The 20,654-nt window shown below is 32.2% G+C and overlaps 2 long non-coding RNA genes across 2 annotated transcripts; one reads left to right on the top strand and one right to left on the bottom strand.

Annotated features, from left to right (window-relative positions):
* Positions 1-963: 963 nt before the first annotated feature.
* On the bottom strand, positions 964-2,629 carry LOC134247445 (uncharacterized). Its single transcript, XR_009987845.1, has 5 exons — positions 2,596-2,629; positions 2,163-2,300; positions 1,515-1,547; positions 1,127-1,186; positions 964-1,044 (listed from the first exon to the last, which is right to left on the bottom strand). It is a non-coding gene; the product is annotated as an uncharacterized LOC134247445 (long non-coding RNA).
* Positions 2,630-4,471: 1,842 nt separating this feature from the next.
* On the top strand, positions 4,472-19,079 carry LOC134247444 (uncharacterized). The gene is made up of 5 exons (XR_009987844.1): positions 4,472-4,511; positions 18,073-18,210; positions 18,698-18,739; positions 18,839-18,896; positions 18,980-19,079. It is a non-coding gene; the product is annotated as an uncharacterized LOC134247444 (long non-coding RNA).
* The last annotated feature ends 1,575 nt before the right edge of the window (positions 19,080-20,654 follow it).

Raw genomic sequence — 20,654 nt, 5'->3', positions numbered from 1 at the left:
CAGATGATGGAAAACAATGCATATTATATTTCAGTTCTGTATTAACAGAGAAAAAGACCACATACTATTCTTACATATTTGTTGGAATCCTTTGTCATCCAGTCCATTATTATTCTTCAACTGGGGATAGTCCACTCATCTATATTCTATAATTCATGCATTCATGTCATTGTTTGATGATTGAAATGTGTATTTTCCTTAAAGATTTTTTTCAGTAATAATAAAACGAACTACATGTATCAGGAAGGGGAGGCCAGCAAAATCACATCTACTGCAGTATATATGTTCCCGTTTGTTTTGATTTCAGTATGTAACCGATAGCTATGAAATTAAACACAGGCAACACGTTGACATATTATTGTGATCTCACACAGTTTATTATGACTGTGCTGGTCAATGATATTTCTCACTTTTGAACATAAAGCGCGTAGGCGAAAGTGTTGATTATATCGAATATTTTAGTATATTCAAATCCCAAGTATACAGCAGAATAACCATTTCAAGTACATGTATATGGGGAAAAAGAACAATGATTAAGCTTAATGGTCCCTTCAAACAATACAAATAAGAAACGGAGCAAACACGGATCTCTTAAACATTAGACGAAGGATTAGGTGCCATGAAGGTATAGCATCCCCTGCCCACCTGTCAAAGTTGCGTAATCCGAAAATAACGGAATACTTCGTAGACAATTCAACAATAACCTAATACAAGGAGTATGAAGAATGTGACTCAGAATTTAACTTGATAATATACCAAAACCGTTTTGCTTATCTATAAGACACTGCGTATTATATTTTGAAAGATAATAATTGGTTAAACTATGAAAGAAGAGTTTGCGGAGGAAGAAAATTTGACAGACATGTACGGACAGACGACGTAGCAGTGTAAAATTAATAAACCCTAACATTCTTTAGAAAATGTTGATTTGATATATGGAGATAACGAACAGTAACTCATTGATAAAATGCAATCAGTTAAGATTTATTAATTTTCAAGACACCAATGTTTTTCCACTTTTGTTTCGATTAAACGTCTTTCTTCCTAAAAAAAAAAATCAGACTTATATTAAAAAATGATTAATTCTGATGATCTTTGCCAAGAATTCACAGTAAAATTTACTCACACTTCTGATTTCAAATTACTTCATCCCAGCTCTCAATAATCTCTTAGCGAACTCCGCCTCCTGTGACAAATGTAATCACGCGTTTAATTGTTTACTGTGAAATCATCAATGTTCGTAGGGGACCGGTGTTCGTGGATTTCGTGGTTCACCCTTATCCACGAATGTATATCCCCACGAACATTCCCTTTACAAACTTATTTATTTATTGAATCTTCTGTATATATGAATTACCCACGAAATTATGTCCCCACGGACCAATAAAATTTTGTTTACCCACGAACAATGACCCCCCACGAATTAGAATTATTCCACACCATGTGTTAAAAATATTTTAAGCAATTATTTCTCAATCAAAAATTATTTTAAAAAATACATGAAAAAGACTTACTGTCATTTTTTCCACAAGGTCATTTCCATCTTCCTTTAAGGAAATAAAAGCTTCTTTAAATTAGTAAGCAAAATCAAATTTGAATGGAGATTCAATAAATTACAGTGTGTTAAACATGACCATTTTCAATTTGACTGCACGTGGCTTTTCGAAATTTCTTTACATGATGTTTTAAATTTTGAATTTACTAAGGGGAGGTTATCATGTTGTAAATTTTGTGTTTACCTCCTCTTAGTAAATTCAAAATTTTCAACACGATGTTAATTCATGTATTCATGGGTATGTCATTACCCCTTTCATATATGAATTAAGATATAAATAACAATAAAACATTTCTTGAAAGGTCTAGGTCTGATAACGTATTTTAAGTGTATTTAATACGTCCATGGACATGGAAATATGTTGATAGAAGACTGAAATTCCAGTTAAATAAACATTTAATTGGGAACAAAAATGGCCCTCTTGCACCTTTACATGTAAAATACCAGTCTGATTTATTGCAAAAGTGCAAGTATTGGGCATGAGAAAAATAAGAATTTCTAAACAAACCAAATTGTGTATCTTTTTTCCGAAATTTAACACAGTTTGTCTGTCTACAATATCTCTCATTAATTTACTGGAAAAATAAATATCTAAGTCAGCCTTTACCTTCAACATATCCAGAGAACGCTTATTGCAGTAGCAAAGTCCATTGTAGCAAGCGCACCATTTCTTCTTCTTTGCATCTGTTTCTTTCATCAGGCAAAATAGCATAGCAAGGATAACGACACATGTCATAAACTTCATCTGAAAACGTGTCACTAGGAATATTTAAAAATGTCTTAAAACCATTTCCTTAAACACGGATACAGGGAATAAAAGTTAATTTTTTCAGAAAAAATAATAAAAAAAATGTATTTTTTAATGTAAAGAAATGGAGAAACATAACACAAGGCAAAAAAAGATCATTTAATAGAGACTGAAATGTACAATGCAACACGATTACATAACCAGACACATTAAAACAACGACAGGGAGAGGGGAAAAACCCTGATAAAATTGTCGTTGAATAAAATAAATATATAAAAAAAATATAACTTACGATAAGCGAGTTGAATTCTTCTTTGCAAGCAATTTCAAACCAACGAAAATATATAAGAACGTTGACAAAATTTATACCTGAAATTGATGAACAGCTGGTGCCCCTCTTGCTATTGAATTCTGTCATTAAGAAGGAAAAATTAAACCATTGAAATCTGACAAAAGATATTTTTGTTTTAAACCCTGATTTCTGTATTAAATTTCGTTACATTATATGTATATTTAGTATTCAAATATCTTAAAATCATGTAACCTAGCTAGCGTTGGTTTTGAGTTTAGTCACATCATGTAGGGGGCTTAGATTTTGAAATACAATGAGCAAACAAAATTCGCCCATTTATTTTTTTTAAACAACCCATTCGGTCAATTAACGAACCCTTTTAGAAAATAATAAATTGACCACTAACAGTTCCTGAAACAATGGCATTGCAAAGGAGAGTATCCCTAGCTCATCTATAAATTAAAGCAGCATTCGGCATCGATCTCGAGGCAAATTACACCATTTCCGTTTCGTTCAGCACTAACCCAATCATTCACACACAAACAAACACACCCCCTCTCTCACACACACACAAACAAACAAATGCATACGATTACATTGCTGTATCTCTGTTGAGATGGGTAAAATGTTTTTATCATTCCGTTTCACCAGTTAGAAAAGTACACCGTCTTTTTAGCATATTTACATGTCCATATTCTCTATCATGAAAATACCAGATCTTTTAAAAGGGCGTGCATTCATACAGAGAGATGATTGATTGATCGTTTATTGTTTAACGTACCTCAAGAGAATTATTTTTAATTCATATGGAGTATATAATGGAAACACTTACATTTACTGTAGAACCAACTGAATAAATACAAAAACACAACTTCAGTATTGAAGTGTTTTCATAGTTTTTATGTCTGAAAAATTTTAATTCTGGTTCAGTATCAAACGCAATGCACATTGTTTTTTTTTTAATTCACCGCACTTCTGATAAAATAAATTAAACAATAAATAAAATAAATGGAGATAACAAACAATACCCAAGATTTCGAGTTCAACAATTAATTATACAATACAAAATAGGTGAAGAGCAAAATTGGACCTTCAAAACCTCAGATGTTGGATCATGTGCCATGGAGTGAGCATCCCCTGCCGACAGGTAATACCCACCATGTGTTCCACATTATGGTAGGAAAATAACAGAAAAATTCTTGCAAATTTCGGTGTGTAAATAATGGCCTAACAGAATGAAAAACGTCTGTCAGCATTTGACTTCATAATAAATTATCTTCGATGATTAAGTCATTGTATCGACAACGGAACTCGCGAAATGATGACTGCAAACATCAAGGGGAATTTTTAGCGGACAGTTTTTGAAAGAAAACGGATTTGTACCAGAAGTTTTAATAGTGATTGTTTTAATTAAATAGAATGCTGTTATCATACTTCCTTATAAAAAAATAAATTGTGAAAGTTTTCAAAGAAAATTGTATGATGGAAATGCAAAATTTTTAGCCTGGTAAGGTTTGAAGAACCGCTATGATTATATGAATGTATTCTGTATGCTTTTAAAGTCAAATTTGTTACATATTAAAAGAAAAAAAACAATTTCATTTTTGACTTGTAATACCGATGATGTGTCTAAAGAGTAAACATACATCTCGCCAATTAAAAGTCAAACTAATGCTGAATATAAAATGTTGCAAAATAAAGTAAAGACGATAAGGTTTAAAGCAAACATATCTTTTATCAGATTACAGTAGTTTATACGTTTTCTCTTCTCAGTTATACAATTCAATAGCAGAATAGTAACCAGCTGTTCATACTTTTCAAGTATAAATTGAAAACAATTCTGCCAAATTTTCATTGGTTTGAGTTGCTGACCAAGAAGAATTCAAATCGCAAATCATAAGTGTAACAGACATATCGTAAAACTGTTTCCATTAAGAAAGAGGATTTTCTATTCGTGTCCTCTTTTTTGAATTCAAAATGAAAAATGAAGACAATGCAATTTCAGCAATCAACATTTTTTTTAATTCATTGTCATTATTGAATACATTGAAAATTGGTGAGAACACCAATTTTTATGTGAAAACAGACAAATTATTAATCGGTTTTCTATATTAGCAGTCAAAAATTGGGGAATGCACCGATTAGAAATTATCAATATTTTCAAATGAATATTGATCTTGGTGGTTCCACCAAGAAAAATAGAGTGATTTTTACAATACATAATTCTCTAATTAATTCAAAGAATTAGTGAACTAACCATAGTTTGGTGGGTCCACCAAAAATACGAAGACCCTTGAATTACATGAAATAGAGATAGCAAGAATATTTTTCAGTAGTGGGGATTTTTGGTGGTTCCGCCAAAAATTGAATGTGGTGAAATTCCCGATAAAATTTTTAAAATGACGTTGGTGAACCCACCAGTTTTAAAATTCTGAAACAACCCAATGAAAGAAACTGAGATGCAGAACCACATAAAAAACGTCCTTTATACAAAGTCGGTGCACTCACCAAAATGCAAAAATTCAACAAACAAGACATTCATATTTTCTCTTACAAATACTTGGTGGATCCACCAAAAATACAAATAGAAAGTCACAAGAATTCTTAAATGATACACTGTCAAGTTAAGATTATCTTGTTCACTAATAGTGAGGAGTTTGGTGGATCCACCAAAGATATTAAAATTAAAAGGCAATCATAATATTGTTGTAAAATAACGTAGAGACACTTAATACAAAAACCTGGTGGATCCACCAGAAAATTCGAAAATCTTCATGTAACTCAAAGATAACAAATCTGTCTCTAAATATAGAAAGTCGTTTGGTGGACACACCAACCTGCAGAAAAACAAATTTCTGGGCTCTGTTAATTTCACTAACAAATACTTGGTGGACCCACCAAAAACAAACCAAATAGATATATATTATCAGCATTGCCTAATTTTTTTAAGTGGGGAATTTGGTGGGTCCACCAAAACATTAATCAAAGAAACATTTGTAGATTTCCAATTACAATGATTATCTTGTTCACTTATAGTGGGGAGTTTGGTGGATCCACCAAAAATATTGAAATTAAAAGGCAATCATAATATTGTTGTAAAATAACGTAGAGACACTTAATACAAAAACCTGGTGGATCCACCAGAAAATTCGAAAATCTTCATGTAACTCAAAGATAACAAATCTGTCTCTAAATATAGAAAGTCGTTTGGTGGACACACCAACCTGCAGAAAAACAAATTTCTGGGCTCTGTTAATTTCACTAACAAATACTTGGTGGACCCACCAAAAACAAACCAAATAGATATATATTATCAGCATTGCCTAATTTTTTTAAGTGGGGAATTTGGTGGGTCCACCAAAACATTAATCAAAGAAACATTTGTAGATTTCCAATTACAATGACTAAGTTGATTTCTATATATCATATGAACACAAAGTTGGTGGATTCACCAGAAAACGTCGAAAATATACATCTTACACTCTCTTTAATTTTTTGTTGATAAATTCGCAATTCAATAATAAGTGGAACTATGAACATGTGTTTAATATAATTATAAAATACAATGTCAAAGATGTGTATACATTTTCAAAACAAATGTGAATCTTTCAATAAACGCAAAATGTTATATAAACATTACAAAAAAATAACCCGCTATTTACTTTTTTTTTGCCTGCTAGTAAACAGAAGAAAAACAATATCTTTCCCTAATTAAAAAAAACTTTGGGTTTTTAAATTCCCTGTGATTTTGGCGATTTTTTTCTGTGTCTGCATCTACAGTATATCAGATCTGTAATGGGTTGCGAACCCATGCATGACACTGAAGCAAAGTACTTCCATCAGAGTCCAAAATATATTATTGGACTCAATATTTCAATTCATTTACTCCCTCTATGAATTTGTTACTGAAGCAATAAAAAACATTAACTTTAATACTCTCAAATACACATATAGAAAGCATAAGGAATGAAAGCTGCACAAGTAAAAGTGGCAACCATGAGGATGAACACCATTATAAATAATAAACACAGCTCAACTTGAAAACCACTTACTTATCTTCATAAAATTATAAACCATTTCGTACCTGTTCCTTTTATTTATCTTGATGCTTCAAATCATGATCTTCACGGCATCTTTAAAAATAGTTAATAAATTCGTCATCAATAGACTATGTAGTCATTCCAAAGAGAATTAAGAGTTATACATCCAAGTCCAACACAATCACAATTACAAGAGTTGATATAATACATTTTTATCCCTAACAAAGATATCCCTCTATGTTACATCTATGGTATGGTTTGCAAGAGCTAAGTCCCGAATTACATCTACTGACGTTTTGAAAATTCTGTTTGGAAGGTGGGTTTCCTTTTCCAGTTGGTTTGTCTTCTGATATGAATTTTCTTTTACACGAATAAGCCATCCATTCATGATTAAACTGTTGAATATATTTCATTCACCTTGATTTTTCTTGAGTAAAAGAACAAAGTTTCCTTTAAAACATGAAAAATATCATCACAATATAACACTGGTGATATCTTGTTAAACAATGTTTTCTGGCCTCTTTACACTAGTATCTTTTAGACCATGTGTTGTTTTTTCTAATCCTGAGACATCTTGGTACGCAGTTGCAGTAATGCTGGACGTATCACCATCAGCTTATACCCTATGATAAAAGCACATGTACAAAGTCTGTGTGTGGTGCACAAAATGTTAATGTTACATATTTTTGTTTTTTTATACATATATTTTATAGAATTTCATATTTTAAACAATCAATTGAATTCATTTCAAATAAACAGAATTTGAGAAAGAGGCCCAAAGAGGCCACATTGCTAATATCAGATTAAGGAATAAAATAATGAAGCTTTCCTGGCATTTTATTTCAATTGCATTGCCCTATCCCAAAGCAGATGCTTTGAACATATTTGTACCTACATCCCCTGGGGATACTTTTCAATATATTGTTTTTTTTTAATTTCTTCTTTTCTAGTCTAAGATTTAAAAAAATATATATATCCTGATATTTCTTCCTTGCTGGCTTAGATGTACTGTTGTGACAGCACACTAAAGGCAGGGGTATGATTTGGAAAAACTTGAGATAACCTTACGTTCTATTTTCGTAAACCTTATATATATTAAAAGTAATGTACCAAAGCCTTTAAGTGAAGATTACGGAAGGTTTTGAAATCATATAATGTACGTGTACAACGCATTCAATTTGTACTTGCAAAGTGTTTGCTTCGGAGGGGGGGGGGGGCTACAAAATCAACTTGAAAACCACTTACTTATCTTCATAAAATTATAAACCATTTCGTACCTGTTCCTTTTATTTATCTTGATGCTTCAAATCATGATCTTCACGGCATCAACAAACTATTTATCAAGACAGAAACATAATTATTCTTCATGATACCTATCTCACTTTCAAAATAAATGCGACTTACCATTGTAAAGCCAACATATACTTTCTTGATTCTTCCAATTGTCTGTTTTTTAATGAATCCCTTAACCCTATCACCAATCAGCACATGTTTAGGTATATGTAAATGTCTACTGCAACATATTCCATTGATAAAAAGTTAAGTTGTATACACTTTCTCTTCCATTCTTAATATAAACAATGTCATGCACAGTCATACTTCCTGTTACATTCGTAATTCAAACACCAATCGGCAATCCTCGGTTGACTCCGCTACGCTCCATTCAGACATGTGCGAGGTACAAACCATCCGAGGAACTCCGAGTGTTCCTCTCATTCGATTCAAATGATGATGTTGTAACACGCGCGGGCTTAGATTGGTAATGCATGTCTCTATCCTGCGGGGTGTATCGCGCATATCAGACAGTCAAGGTCTATAGCGGACACTGATGGTCAACAGTGATTTAAATGCTCGTTTAACTGATTGGTACTATTTTCCCCTTGTCTCTCGTGCTAAAGCTTTTTTATTTCATTTAAAAATCGTTGCGCTGTGTAGTTTTTGGGAGCTGTATTCAATTATTAATTCATTGCTGTATTTATATGTAAATTACGTAATGCTCTTTCAAAAAATCAAAAAAAAAAAAACTAACAGCGAAAAAAAAAACACAAAAAAAACAAACAAACAAACAAACTTCGTTTTTTATAACGTTAATATGTGTACAAAAACAAAATGTTTTAAATGATTTTTATTTATTGAAAAAAAAAAATCATTATTAATATGTAAAAGATAACTTTGGGAGAAAAAAAAAAATCACCAATCTCTGTCGTCAACTGTTACAGTAAATACATGTAAACATTAAGAAAACAAGCAACATAGCAGCTGCAAGACATTTTCATTACACTCTTATAGAATAAACAGGAAATCAGATGTCAAAGGTTAGAAGTGAGTCTTGATTTTATCTCAGTGCATTTATCGCATAACACCATACGTTAGGTCGTATAAAAGTTTCAACAATGAAGTCAATTTATATAAGTGCATTCTGCTTAAATAAGATATTTTTGCGTCTTACAAGGCGTGGGAGTACATGTAGAAGTGTGTATATGTAAAACTGTGTATCTAGAATCATAAATTAATATCGGAGTTTTATTTAATGTTTTTTACAATGGAGTTCAGCTCTTGTCTAGATTTATTTCCATGACACAGAATTTGCCATCGTATGTAAAACATTATTATACCCCTGCTTGAAAAGTGGGAGGGTATATAGTAATCGGTATTTCCGTCCGTCTGTAAATCCGTTTGTTACGCCATGGGGCACCCATCTCTCATCCGCAACCCCTCTTATACCACTGAGTGAAATTTAATGAAACTTTCACAGAATCTTTATTACATATTTCTATTGTGCACTCTTAGTTTACTTTTTGATCCGACATATATTTTGGGTTTCCTGGCCACAACAAAACATGGACTTTTCTATTATAATCTTATGGGAGGCGGGGGGTCTCATTTATTGAGCTCATTGCTCACAGTACCTCTAGTTTTATAATCTTATCTTATATTTCCATACTTTATAAGTATTAACATGTTTTACAAATACAGGAGTAATGTGAACTCGTACAATCGCATTTTCCAAATTGCATAACATTGGTACATTCTATTTCCAGTTTATCATCTTCGATGGTAATGCATTTCATGTTGAGCAAAACAGCAGGAAAGAAGCTGGTCAGGTTTACACGGCCCGATTATCCAAACAAAATAATAAAATGGCTTTCTGCCCTGATAATTTTACTAACTTGCGTACAAGTATTTATAGTCCCGTATATTTTGTCTGGTGTGGTACTCTCATATATTTCTATTCAAGTTTCCCAGTTTTATCACTTGTTTTCCCTTGAATGACATCAGGTTCTACCACATTTAAAGTTAAATTCGATTAAATCCCTTACTTTTCTTCAGTTCTTTTCCATTTACTTCACATTGCCTTTTAATAAAATGACAGATATTGACCGTGTACACTGCATGCACATTTCCAATGAGAAAGTAGGTAGATGTAAAGGAAATTAATTACACAATTTACAACAAAGTACCTTTTTTATCTTTTCATAAAATTGATATTTAGAATATTGGTGACAGTTTTATGGTAATTAATATAATTGAGACCTATAATGCAGATTTATTTTAAAAAAAAAATTCAAAAAATGCTCTATATATTGATCTCTCTCTCTTTACTGATGGAATTTACACAGAATTAAAAAATTAATTAACACATATGAAATTGCTGAAAGAGAATAAAAGGATATAAAATAAGTGGAAATAAAAAAAATAGTGACTTCGCAATGCAACAATTATTATAAAATACCAAAACAAAATCTTCTTCTATGTCCCTGGGTATTAAATAAACCAAGTAAGTAAATAATTATGATGAACAAGAGTGCCTCTACCAAAATTGTGAATTATATGGCCCCAGGGTCAAGGGTTCTCGTGTGTGTGGGGGGGGGGGGGGCTCTATTGATTATATAGTGAAATAACATGAATTCTTTGAAAATCTTCTTCTCTGCTCCTAGATATTAAATAATCTAACTAACTGCATAGTTATGATGAGCAAGAGTGCCTCTACCAAAATTGTGATTTTTATGGCCCCAGGGTCAAGGGTTCTGGTGTTGGGGGGGGGGGGGGGGGGCTCTATTGATTATATAGTGAAATTACAGGAATTCTTTGAAAATCTTCTTCTCTGCTCCTAGGTATTAAATAAACTAAGTGCATAGTTATGATGAGCAAGAGTGCCTCCACAAAAATTGTGAATTTTATGGCCCCAGCATCAATGGTTCTGGTGGGGGGGGGGGACTTTATTGTTTATAAAGTAAAAATACATGAATTCTTTGAAAATCTTCTTCTCTGCTCCTAGGTATTAAATAAACTAACTAAGTACATAGTGATGATAAGCAAGTGTTCCTCCACTAAGATTGTGAATTTTATGGCCCCAGGGTCAAGGGTTCTGGTGTGGTGTGTGTGTGGGGGGGGGGGGGTCTCTATTGATTATATAGTGAAAATATGTGAATTCCTTGAAAATCTTCTTCTCTGCTCCTAGGCATTATATAAACTAACTTAGTGCATAGTTATGATGAGCAAGTGCGCCTCAACCAAAATTGTGAATTTAATGGCCCTATCATGAAGGGTTCTGGTGTGGGGGGGGGGGCTCTATTGATTATATAGTGAAATTCTTTGAAAATCTTCTTCTCTGCTCCTAGGTATAAAATAAACCAACTAAGTGCATAGTTATGATGAGCAAGAGTGCCTCTACAAAAATGTGAATTTTATGGCCCCCGGGTCAAGGGTTCTGGTGTTAGGGTGGGGCTTTATTGATTATATAGTGAAAATACATGAAATCTTTGAAAATTTTCTTCTCTGTCTCTGGGTATGAAGCAGATGAACTGCCTATATAGTTATGATGAGCAAGGGCCCTAATCTTGCAGAATTGTGAATTTCAAGGCCCCAGGGTCAGGGGTGGGGGGGGGGCTCTACTTATACACTGGAAATGAATTTATTGTTTGAAATCTGGTCCTTTGTATTTATAAAAAAATTATTTACTTTTTGATAGGCAATTTTAAGGGTGCCTTTTAAAAATTTGTGCAACTTAGGGTCAGGGGTTTATGTCAGAGTGTTAGGGGCACTACTGATTTTTGATGAATATTACTGATTAGTTGGAGTGCATTTTTGTTCCCCTACCCTGCATATGGGCATTCAGTAACCAAGCTAAGCGACTGCTATGTCTATTGTTATGATGATCAATGGTGCTCTTTCAAAATTGTGAATGCCATATAGCATCTGGCTTAAAACATGTTATTGAATCAAATTCAATACACTGTAACTGGAAAGTTGTTGCATAATGCTCAGGTGACCTATAAGGCCCGTGGGCCTCTTGTATTTTATTTAACACTATTTGACAAAACCGCTTTGGACATAATAAATGTTGTCAATAAGCAAATTTTACTATTTTCAACTATTCTCATAATATCGACCATGCTATCGACCAAGATATTTGACAAGCAAAACAAGGACACAAGGATCATATGACATTCCCTCTATTTGAGATACCATTTAATGGGTTTTAGGCACTCTTAAAGCAACCTCAGTCCTATACGTTTTTTTTCATAAGGGCACGCATCATGACAACATCATTAACAAGAGGCCCAGGGGCCACAGCGCTCACCTGAGCACATTGGCTAGGAAAAAGCACATATCAGATCAGAACTGAAAGTTTAAAGGGGGGGCTTGAATTTTAACCCCCCAGGGGCTCATGATTTGAACAAACTAGAATCTACACTACCTGAAGATGGTTCCATATTAATATTATATTAATATAGAGTTTCATCTTTCCTTGCCCAGTGGTTCTTGAAAAGAAAATTTTTAAAGGTTTCCCCAAAAATCCCTATGTAAAACCTGGGTCAGCCTTTTTGGCTCCACCCTACCGGGGGTCATGATTTAAACAAACTTGAATGTACACCATCTGAAGATGATTCCACATGCAATGGCCTGGTGTGCTTGCGTACGTGTAAGACTGTTCTGTAATAATTACGATAAAGCTTAAAATATGCTAACAACTCTTGACCTATATAACTAGGGATTGTGTTTTATGATATCATTAGATTAAGAATTTAATATCTCATTAAACACCATTTTAGATGTGAAAACATAAGAAATGTATTACATCCATAGAATTCTTACAGGCAGCTTCGCTTAATTAGCTATTTATGCAAGTCAACCCACTGTTTACTTTACAATGAAATACAATTCAATTCAATTTATTGACCAATTAAGGGCCCGCGTGGGGAAAAAAGAAAGTACATTGTTAAAATGTATATAATGATTATCATACACATGCAATACAATATACATATGAGGAAAAGGGTTGCTTGATTGATAGGAAAGACATATACAAGTAGGGGAATACCGAAAATAGTTTATATGTATAGTAAATAAGAATTGTTTTATAGGTATATATACACTAATACAGTACATCATTTATCTATGCATACATTATTAAGTCACATTCCTAAAACTTATGGTAATGCTTTTTGTAAAAAAAATTCCAAGAGAATTTAGTATATCTAATTCTTCACAATTTAGAATCCAGAATAGTTTTTCTTTATCAGGCAATTCTGTTAAATGTTTAAGTTTAGATGAGATCAGGTAAAATAGCTCTTCTCTTTCTTTTGTAAATTTGCTACAGTGAATAAGGAAATGTTTTCCATCTTCAATTTGATTAAGCATACAATTTTTACATATCCTTTTTGATCTGGGTGTGTTATTATATTTGCCCAATTCTATGAATAGCCTGCGTGCTGATACACGTAATCTGCAAATTGACCTTCTGTATTAAGGTTCTAATAAAACTAGATAATATTGTTCTTCAGAAGTAAATAAGTGACAAGTTTGCCCTCTTTTAGTGTTTCATTTAAGTGTTGCCAATCAAGTGAGTATTTTTTATTCATGGTTTCAATGACTTCATAAAATTACTCTTAGTATAGGACATTATGTTTGGGATATCAAGAATTTTTAATCAGTGTCATGGAAAAAAAATCTAGAAAAAAGTTGAACTCCATTGTAAATAACATTAAATAAAACTCGGATATTAATTTATAATTCTAGATACACAGTTCCCTACATATACACACTTCTACATGTACTACCACGCCATGTAAGACGCAAAAATATTTTATTTAAGCAGTAAATGCACTTGTATGAATTGACTTCATTGTTGAAACTATAATACAACCTAACGTATGGTGTTATGCGAAAAATGCACTGTGATATAATCAAGACTCCCTTCTCACCTTTAACAACTTTGACATCTGATTTCCTGTTTATTCTATAAGAGTGTAATAAAAATGTCTTGAAAGTGCTATGTTGCTTGTTTTATTCATGTTTATTTTCTATAACAGTTGACCACAGAGATTAATGATTTTTTTCCTCCCAAAGTTATCTTTCACATATTAATAATGATTTTTTTTTCAATAAATAAATATAATTTACAACATTTTGTTTTTGTACACATGTTAACGTTATAAAAAACGAAGTTTGTTTGTTTGTTTTTGTTTGTTTTGTTTTTTCGCTGTTTCTTTTATTTTGATTTTTTGAAAGAGCATTAGCATGAGTAGGTTATTTATATATTATAAATAATGCAATAGATTAATATTTGAATACAGCTTACAAAAACTGCACAGCGCAACAATTTTAAAATGAAATAAAAAAGCTTTAGCACGGGAGACAGGGGAAAATAATATCAATAAGTAAAACGAGCATTTAAATCACTGTTGACCATCAGTGTCCGCTATAGACTGACCTTGACTGTCTGATATGCGCGATACACTCCGCAGGATAGAGACATGCATTATCAATTCTAAGCCTGCGCGTGTTACAACATCATCATTTGAATCAAATGAGAGGAACACTCGGAGTTCCTCGGATGGTTTGTACCGCACACGTGTCTGAATGGAGCGTAGCGGAGTCAGCCGAGGATTGCCGATTGGTGTTTAAATTACGCATGTAACAGGAAGTATGACTGTACATGACATTGTTTATATTAAGCATGGAAGCAACTAAAATTTTTATCAATGGAATATGTTGCAGTAGACATTTACATATACCTAAACATGTGCTGATTGGTGATAGAGTTAAGGGATTCATTAAAATAAAAGACAATTGGAAGAATCAAGAAAGAATAAGTTGGCTTTACAATGGTAAGTCGCATTTATTTTGAAAGTGAGATATTTTTTATGAAGAATAATTATGTTTCTGTCTTGATAAATAGTTTGTTGATACCGTGAAGATCATGATTTGAAGTATCAAGATAAATAAAAGGGACAAGTACGAAATGGTTTATAATTTTATGAAGATAAGTAAGTGGTTTTCAAGTTAATTTTGTAGCCCCCCCCCCTCCAAAGCAAACACTTTGCAAGTACAAATTAAATGCGTTGTACACGTACATTATATGGTTACAAAACCTTCCGTAATCTTCACTTAAAGGCTTTGGTACATTACTTTTAATATAAGGTTTACGAAAATAGAACGTAAGGTTATCTCAAGTTTTTCCAAATCATACCCCTGCCTTTAGTGTGCTGTTAAACACTACATCAAAGCCAGCAAAGAAGAAATATCAGGATAATTTTTTTTTTAAATCTTAGACTAGAAAAGAAGAAATTAAAAAAAACAATATATTGAAAACTATCCTCAGGGGATGTAGGTACAAATATGTTCAAAGCATCTGCTTTGGGATAGGGCAATGCATTTGAAATAAAATGCCAGGAAAGCTTCATTATTTTATTCCTTAATCTGATATTAGCAATGTGGCCTCTTTGGGCCTCTTTCTCAAATTCTGTTTATTTGAAATGAATTCAATTGATAGTTTAAAATATGAAATTCTATAAAATATATGTATAAAAATACAAAAATATGTAACATTAACATTCTGTGCACAACACACAGACTTTGTACATGTGCTTTTATCATAGGGCATAAGATGATGGTGATACGTCCAGCATTACTGCAACTGCGTACCAAGATGTCTCAGGATTAGAAAAAAAACCACAGGGCCTAAAAGATACTAGTGTGAAGAGGCCAGAAAACAGTGTTTAACAAGATATCACCAGTGTTATATTGTGATGATATTTTTCACGTTTTAAAGGAAAGTTTGTTCTTTTACTCAAGAAAAATCAAGGTGAATGACATATTCAACAGTTTAATTATGAATGGATGGCTTAAACGTGTAAAAGAAAATTCATATCAGAAGACAAACCAACTGGAAAAGGAAACCCACCTTCCAAACAGAATTTTCAAAACGTCAGTAGATGTAATTCGGGACTTAGCTCTTGCAAACCATACCATAGATGTAACATAGAGGGATATCTTTGTTAGGGATAAAAATGTATTATATCAACTCTTGTAATTGTGATTGTGTTGGACTTGGATGTATAACTCTTAATTCTCTTTGGAATGACTACATAGTCTATTGATGACGAATTTATTAACTATTTTTAAAGGTTGAGCTGTGTTTATTATTTTTAATGGTGTTCATCCTCATGGTTGCCACTTTTACTTGTGCAGCTTTCATTCCTTATGCTTTCTATATGTGTATTTGAGAGTATTAAAGTTAATGTTTTTTATTGCTTCAGTAACAAATTCATAGAGGGAGTAAATGAATTGAAATATTGAGTCCAATAATATATTTTGGACTCTGATGGAAGTACTTTGCTTCAGTGTCATGCATGGGTTCGCAACCCATTGCAGATCTGATATACTGTAGATGCAGACACAGAAAAAATCGCCAAAATCACAGGGAATTTAAAAACCCAAAGTTTTTTTTAATTAGGGAAAGATATCGTTTTTCTTCTCTTTACTAGCAGGCAAAAAAAAAGTGAATAGCGGGTTATTTTTTGTAATGTTTATATAACATTTTGCGTTTATTGAAAGATTCACATTTGTTTTGAAAATGTATACACATCTTTGACATTGTATTTTATAATTATATTAAACACATGTTCATAGTTCCACTTATTATTGAATTGCGAATTTATCAACAAAAAATTAAAGAGAGTGTAAGATGTATATTTTCGACGTTTTCTGGTGAATCCACCAACTTTGTGTTCATATGATATATAGAAATCAACTTAGTCATTGTAATTGGAAATCTACAAATGTTTCTTTGATTAATGTTTTGGTGGACCCACCAAATTCCCCACTTAAAAAAATTAGGCAATGCTGATAATATATATCTATTTGGTTTGTTTTTGGTGGGTCCACCAAGTATTTGTTAGTGAAATTAAGAGAGCCCAGAAATTTGTTTTTCTGCAGGTTGGTGTGTCCACCAAACGACTTTCTATATTTAGAGACAGATTTGTTATCTTTGAGTTACATGAAGATTTTCGAATTTTCTGGTGGATCCACCAGGTTTTTGTATTAAGTGTCTCTACGTTATTTTACAACAATATTATGATTGCCTTTTAATTTTAATATCTTTGGTGGATCCACCAAACTCCTCACTATTAGTGAACAAGATAATCTTAACTTGACAGTGTATCATTTAAGAATTCTTGTGACTTTCTGTTTGTATTTTTGGTGGATCCACCAAGTATTTGTAAGAGAAAATATGAATGTCTTGTTTGTTGAAATTTTGCGTTTTGGTGAGTGCACCGACTTTGTATAAAGGACGTTTTTTATGTGGTTCTGCAACTCAGTTTCTTTCATTGGGTTGTTTCAGTATTTTAAAACTGGTGGGTTCACCAACGTCATTTTTAAAATTTTATCGGGAATTTCACCACATTCAATTTTTGGCGGAACCACCAAAAATCCCCACTACTGATAAATATTCTTGCTATCTCTATTTCATGTTATTCAAGGGTCTTCGTATTTTTGGTGGACCCACCAAACTATGGTTAGTTCACTAATTCTTTGAATTAATTAGAGAATTATGTATTGTAAAAATCACTCTATTTTTCTTGGTGGAACCACCAAGATCAATATTCATTTGAAAATATTGCTAATTTCTAATCGGTGCATTCCCCAATTTTTGACTGCTAATATAGAAAACCGATTAATAATTTGTCTGTTTTCACATAAAAATTGGTGTTCTCACCAATTTTCAATGTATTCAATAATGACAATGAATTAAAAAAAATGTTGATTGCTGAAATTGCATTGTCTTCATTTTTCATTTTGAATTCAAAAAAGAGGACACGAATAGAAAATCCTCTTTCTTAATGGAAACAGTTGTAAGTAATACTTTTCTTTAATTATCTTATTAGAAACAGTTCTTTTTTTCTTCGTTCGTGTTTTAGTGTGTGGCTTTACGGAGGGGTTTCGTATCAGTTAAACAATTATTTCTTTTTATCTGTTAAATATTTATTTTTAACTTCATTTTTTTCAATTTAAATACAAACAATTAAGTTTTTCTATTTTCAAAAAGGAAAGTAAAAAATAAAACTTGAACATGCTTTTATTCACTGTGACCGTATATAGGGGAATAGTTTAAGGTCCTAATTAGATAATTATGGCAATATATTTTCAGATGAAGTTTATTGCATGTGTCGTAATCTTTGCTATGCTGCTTTGCTTGATGAAAGAGACGGACGCTAAAAAGAAGAAATGGTGTGCTTGCTACAATGGATTTTGTTACTGCAGCAAGCGTTCTCTGGATATGTTAAAGGTAATTTTTATATGGTCAGTTTCCATTCCAAAGAGAATATTTTTAAGTATGTTGTTTTGATAATTGAAGTCCATTGAATCCAAGCTTTAAGGAGGTCGAGTCTAATAATTTCTTTACTATATATTTTGATAATTTTTCTAGAATGAGTTTTTTTTTTAATTTTGTCGAAACGTTTCTAAAGAAGAAATTATTGAATGTGCTCCCGGATTTTATGTACTACTTAAACCTAAAAGAAACTTTCAAAATTGCAAAATTATCATGCTTGAAACGCACCATTTGACTTATTTGACGTAACAGATCAGGTTTTGTTGAAATTGAAAACAGAATTCTTAAAATGACCCACCCAGGACTGCATAAATAAGAAAAATGTGAAAAGTCATGCAAAGTCAAATTTGAAATGGCCTCGTTAACTTCAGCGTGACAAACTGTATCTTTATTAAAATTTGAGTTTAACTTCTGAAGATGAAAATGTTTCATTTGTTAAAAGGAAGATGGAAGTGACCCGGTTGAAAAAATAAACCAAATGAGAGTAAGTCTACTTTATGTTCCTCTATATTTAAAACTGAAGAATGATTGTTTACAATCTATTTGTACACAAAAACAATTATTACTTGTACATTTGTTACAGGAGGCGGATTTCAGGAAAAGATTCTTGAAAACTGAGATGAAGCAATAGAAATACAAATGTGAGTTTAAATTTTATTAGCTTATTGTAAAAAATCAGCAGAATTAATTGAATTTCTATAAACAGTTTTTTTTTCATTTTTAGAGAATGGAAAACATCAATTGAAATTGAGTGAGGAGGATTAAAATTTCATTTTTGAATTAAAACTTCTCTTGATTCCAGTAAAACTTTTGAAAATGCATTATATCAGTGGTTTGTTCTTATGATGCAGTATGTAAATATAATTTGATGTATGGTAGTACATTTTCTCTCACCGAAAACAATCAAAAATGCACTAGTGGTGTTTTTTTCTGAAATACATTTAACAATTTTAGATTGCCTCGCTATATAATGAGACTATAAATGACAAAATCTGACTGCTTGTGAGCACATGTAAACACTTTTTATCGAACAAAGGTTCTATACATATAAACGCCGTTTATTTTTTATTTTCAGAAACAATTATTTTGAAAAGTATTAACATATTGAATGATATAACAAGAGATAAAATTTATTTAACTGTACACATTAGTGAATAAATAATTATTTTTCATTACTCGATTCTTAGGTGATACATATAAAGTTTGTTAAAGTACACATACAATATTTATGTGGTAAGTATGGATAATTTCTATAACGAAATAAGTTATTGATGAACATGTTAATGGGATAAGAATGTCAACAATCTCGTTTTGAATCGTCATCTTTAAGTTCTATGGTCGATACAATGACCTTGACAAAACTTACAATTTATCACTAAATTAATTCAAATGCAGACTATTGCTTTTAACACCAACTGTAAGGACCTTATTTACACATTGAATAAATCATTATTTCCTGATCATGACAAGAAGCATATGGATGGTGTGAAGGTTCGATAGGGATGCTAACTCTTTCATGGTACCTGATCCCACCTCTAGTGTTTTGGAGCTCAGTGATTGCTCTGTTCTTTCTTTGTATATCAAACTTCCTGAGATTTAAAAAAAATTAAAAAGAAATATTTTGTATTTGATCGACATTGCGTATATTGAATTAAATTAAAAGAAATTTCGTAAAGGACATTTGCTCTACTGCACCGATTGTAAATAAAAGAAAAGACGAAGAAAAAAAAGCACTCGGACTTGAAGCTTTGGCAACAGCAATAAAAGAAAAAAGTGCCCCTTGGTTTAGTATAACTACACAATTACTGCTGTTTTGAAGTCAAGTCAGAACGATGATTTAGCCACCAAAGTGTTTCAATATTACTAGAGCTGGAAGGGTGAGTGGAATATTGCTTTTCAAAAGTGGCGAAATCCTTGTATTCACCTCATAAACAACAATAACTGATTAAAAAAATCACTCAAAAAGAGACGCTACTACATGTACATACATGTACAAGTAAAAATATTTGACCATTACAATGCACTGAGGGCCATTGAGAAGTGGGGAATTTTTTGTAGCCTAACGCCTACTTCGACACGGGACGTTGGTTTTCTCATCCGAAGGATACGAATTTTCATTTAAAAGAACAGGTTCTACTTATTTTTATCGAAAAAAGTAAGTCGCATCCGAGATTCGAACTTGCAGAACAAGCACTCAACAGACTGAACAACCGTGACGGTGTTACAGCACGAAAAAGCAAGGACCTTATGGTCGATAAAAGATGGCTTAAGTTCAAGATCTAGTAAATGACTTTGACTATTTTTTGTTACAAACTACATTCAATATGACGTCATTATTAATGCAAACTTTCTTTTTCCCTTACGTATTGGCTCTGGGAGTATTATGTAGAAAATAAAGT

This window comes from Saccostrea cucullata, unplaced genomic scaffold, assembly GCF_032062105.1.
Source record: "Saccostrea cucullata isolate Sc308-1 unplaced genomic scaffold, CSIRO_AGI_Scuc_v1 ctg11267, whole genome shotgun sequence".
NCBI lineage: Eukaryota > Metazoa > Mollusca > Bivalvia > Ostreida > Ostreidae > Saccostrea > Saccostrea cuccullata.
Note: the sequence above shows the minus strand (reverse complement) of the source record. Positions and strands in the feature narration are given on the sequence as shown.